The sequence below is a fragment of the Bison bison genome, unplaced genomic scaffold, assembly GCF_000754665.1.
Source record: "Bison bison bison isolate TAMUID 2011002044 unplaced genomic scaffold, Bison_UMD1.0 scf7180017864251, whole genome shotgun sequence".
NCBI lineage: Eukaryota > Metazoa > Chordata > Mammalia > Artiodactyla > Bovidae > Bison > Bison bison.
In genome coordinates this window covers 357,883-362,405 of record NW_011494823.1, presented here as the reverse complement: position 1 = coordinate 362,405, position 4,523 = coordinate 357,883, and positions in this window count along the sequence as shown.

The following is a 4,523-nucleotide window of genomic DNA, read 5'->3' as shown; positions in this document are numbered from 1 at the left end:
AACCAAAGCCTTTGGCATCATCAACAACACAGAAGTAGATGTCTTTCTGGAACTCTCTTGCTTTTTCAATGATCCAAAAGATGTTGGCAATTTGATCTCTGGTTCCTCTTCATTTTCTAAATCCAGCTTGAACATCTGGAAGTTCTTGGTTCACATGCTGTTGAAGCCTTGCTTGGAGAATTTTGAGTGTTAGTTTGCTAGCATGTGAGATGAGTGCAGTTGTGCAGTAATTTGTCCTTCTGATACCACCCATCACAAGCTTGACAGGGAAAGATGGAGAAAAACCTGTTGCTGCCCACCCACCTCCTGGTTCCCCCAAGTCCATATGAAGGAAGGGTGACTGAAGGGGTCTCTCTGTGTGCCTGTCCCTTACTTGGTGAGCCAGGGAAGAGATCAGTGAGCATCGATTCTGGGGTGGGGAGTCTTCTTTCACTCTTCTGTGCCCCTGGGGTGGGGTGAGCTCCAACAGCCCCTCAGTTCTGCAGGGCGACTAAGTCCACATGCTGCTGTGTGAACTTGTGCAAGTCACTTGACTTCTATGAGCTGGCTTCCTCATCTAGCTCCCAGGGATAATAGTACAAACTCCCAGGGTTGCTGAGAGGATTAAATGATATACCACCAGTTGTTGTTGTTCAGCCACTAAGTTGTGTCTGACTCTTTGTGACCCCATGAAGTGCAGCACTCCAAGCTTCCCTGTCCTTCACTCTCTCCCTGAGTTTGCTCCAATTCATGTCCACTGAGTCAGTGATACCATCCAACCATCTCTTCCTCTGTCGCCCCATTCTCCTCTTGCCCTCAATCTTTCCTAGCATCAGGGTCTTTTCCAGTGAGTCAGTTCTTCCCATCAGGTGGCCAAAATATTGGAGCTTCAGTTTCAGCACCAGTCCTTCCAATGAATATTCAGGACTGATTTCTGTCAGGATTGACTGGTTTGATCTCCTTGATGTCCAAGGGACTCAAGAGTACCCAATTCTTATCATTAGCTCTGGGTCTCCAACCTGGCTAGCACCTGGCACCGTGGTTGGCCCTCTTCAGTCCTACTTGGAAAAGTAGCATCCTCAGATGCTCTATAACTGTGGGCTCCATCCCCTGGGCTCTATAACTGCTCTCCACCTCATAGCCACTAGCCACATGCAGCTATTCAGTGTCTGAGGCTATGGTTTGTCTGAGTCAAGATGTGCTGTGTTTTATTATTATCATTATTATTTTACACAGAATTTCAAAGACAATATGCAAAGAGGATGTAAATATATCATGAATGATTTTTACTTTAATTATATTAATTACATGCTGAAATGGTGAATAGTTTGGATATATTAGGTTAACTAAAATATATTATTAAAATTAACCTCACTTGTTTCTTTTTACTTTCACAATGTGACTACTAAAGAAATTTAATTACATATGTGGCTTGCATTATATTTTATTGGGTGACGCTGCTCTAGAAGTTGGAAAGACCACTTCCAGGGCATCTTCCTGGTGGCTCCCTGGAAAAGCAGCCTTTGCAATTCCCACTGAATTCCACTCAACCTCAGCCACTGAAGAATGTTTGCTTCCCAGACAGCGTCTGGGTTCCAGAAACCACTCAGGGTGGCCTCACTCACTTCTCCCCAGTTCCCCACATATCATGCAGCCACCCGGGCAGCTCTGACCCCTCCAAGAACCTGAGTGTGGTGACAAAGCCCACAGCCCCTTCCTCCAAACTCTGACTGCTTAGAACCTCGACTCTGTGTGGGAATTTCCCCTGCATCACTTTCTCCCTCCCTGCAGCCACCAGAGAGGTGGCTTCCTTGTCTCAGGCCCTGAGTCAGCTCCAAGGAATCCGCTCTCCTCTCCAGAGGGTTCTGAGGGTGAGAGGCCGGCTACATGATGCTCGAGACTATGGACTCAGAGAGATCTGAATGGGAATTGAGACAGCTGAATGTCTGGGCAAATCTCCTCTACTCTACATCTAAGTTTGCTCATTTATGAAATGGGCACAATCATTGTACCTGCCCTATGGGGTTTTGGGGATTAAATGACGTTGTCAATGTGTGGCCCTGGCACAGTGCCTGGGTTATCATAAGTGGTAATTATTTAAGGACAGGAAAGGGTTAGGGAAATGGCTTTTGGCCACAACCTCATTCAGCCAGACTGAAAGAGGAGACAGGGCCAGGGTTGGGAAGGAGGTGGTGGGACTATAGTTCCCTTTCGAATTTAGGCTATAGGTAGTCGAATATACAGCCCTTCTGGCCCATTTTCAGAAGAGGAAATTGAGGCTCACAGAGGTGAAGTGACTTGCTCAGTGATGGGGCTGCCTGGTTCCGAAATCCCTGCTGTTTCTCTTACACTGCATCCTGAGGTCTGAGGACGGTGGAAGTGGATTCAAGATCATTTGAGAGGAAAATTGAGCTGAGATGGCCCCCTTCCCACTAGTGATGCCAAGTCTTTGAAAGACATTTTCCACAATTCCTGTCCTAAACTGGGTTCCCCCAGCAGACCTAAAGCCAAGAAGTTGGGTACAGGTAGCTCCTCTAGATAGAAGGTAACACCAGAAAACACAGTTGGGGGCAGAGAAGTGAGACCTGGGAGGCAGAGAGCCCAGGAAAATGCATCTGATGAACAGGACAACACTGTGGGCACCTGAGCTCAACCCCATTGGGTGCCCTTTGAGCGGGTATACAGAACACACAGGCTTCAACAATACGTGAGCCATGAACTTCCAGATGTTCAAGCTGGTTAGAAAAGGCAGATGAACCAGAGATCATATTGCCAACATCCTCTGGATCATCAACAAAGCAAGAGATTTCCAGAAAAAACATCTATTTCTGCTTTATTGACTATGCCAAAGCCTTTGACCGTGTGTATCACAGTAAACTGTGGAAAATTCTGAAAGAAATGGGAATACCAGACCACCTGACCTGCCTCTTGAGAAATCTGTATGCAGGTCAGGAAGCAACAGCTAGAGCTGGACATGGAACAACAGACTGGTTCCAAATAGGAAAAGGAGTATGTCAAGGCTGTATATTGTCACTGTGCTTATTTAACTTATATGCAGAGTACATCATGAGAAACTCTGGGCTGGAGGAAGCACAAGCTGGAATCAAGATTTCCAGGAGAAATATCAATAACCTCAGATATGCAGATGACACCACCCTTATGGCAGAAAGTGAAGAAGAACTAAAGAGCCTCTTGATGAAAGTGAAAGAGGAGAGTGAAAAAGTTGGCTTAAAGTGCAACATTCAGAAAACTAAGATCATGGCATCCTGTCCCTTCACTTCATGGGAAATAGATGGGGAAACAGTGCCAGACTTTATTTTCTGGGGCTCCAAAATCACTGCAGATGGTGACTGCAGCCATGAAATTAAAAGACGCTTACTCCTTGGAAGGAAAGTTATGGCCACCTAGACAGCATATTCAAAAGCAGAGACATTACTGTGCCAACAAAGGTCCGTCTAGTCAAAGCTATGGCTTTTCCAGTAGTCATGTATGGATGTGAGAGTTGGACGATAAAGAAACTGAGCACCAAAGAATTGATACTTTTGAACTGTGGTGTTGGGGAAGACTCTTGAGAGTCCCTTGGGCTGCAATAAGATTCAACCAGTCCATCCTAAAGGAGATCAGTCCTAAGTGTTCATTGGAAGAACTGATGTTGAAGCTGAAACTCCAGTACCTTGGCCACCTGATGCAAAGAGCTGACTCATTTGAAAAGACCCTGATAGCTGGGAAAGATTGAAGGCAGGAGGAGAAGGGGACGACAAAGGATGAGATGGTTGGATGGCATGAGTTTGGGTAAACTCCAGAAGTTGGTGATGGACAGGGAAGCCTGGCGTGCTGCAATCCATGGGGTTGCAAAGAGTCAGACATGACTGAGTGACAGAACTGAACTGAACTGAACAGAACACACACCAGAATTTTCAAATGGGGAGCTAAAGGCTCAGTGTTGGTCCAGCTCCCGCCCCTCACAATTGAAGGGTGCCCATGGATGTATGGAATCTCTGGCATTTCCCTGCACAGGCTCCCTTGGCACTGAAGGAAGCCCTCAGGTAGAGAGAGAGAGAGAAAGAGAGATGGAAGCTGGACTGATATGGGCAGGTAGTCTGTGTGCCAGAGCCCTATGCCTGGAGATTCCTCTTGAGAAAAACTTTCAAACTACAGTGATGTTCATGAAAGTTGGATAGATGATAGATAAGAATATTTAGATATATTTATATAGATATATATAGAGAGAGATTTGTTGTTTCTTAGTCACTCAGTTGCGTCCGACTCTGTTGTTACTCCATGGATTGTAGCCCACCAGGCTCCTCTGTCCATGGAATTTCCCAGGCAATAAAGCTGGAGTGGGTTGCCATTTCCTTCTCCAGGGGATCTTCCCGACCCAGGGATTGAGCCCATATCTTCTGAATTAGCAGGTGGATTCTTTACCACTGAGCCACCAGGGAAGCCCCATAGAGATATTTAGAAGTAACCTAAATGTCCAGCAAAGAGTCGAACACAACTTGGCAACTGAACAACAGTGACAAATGTTCAGCAAGAGGGGACTG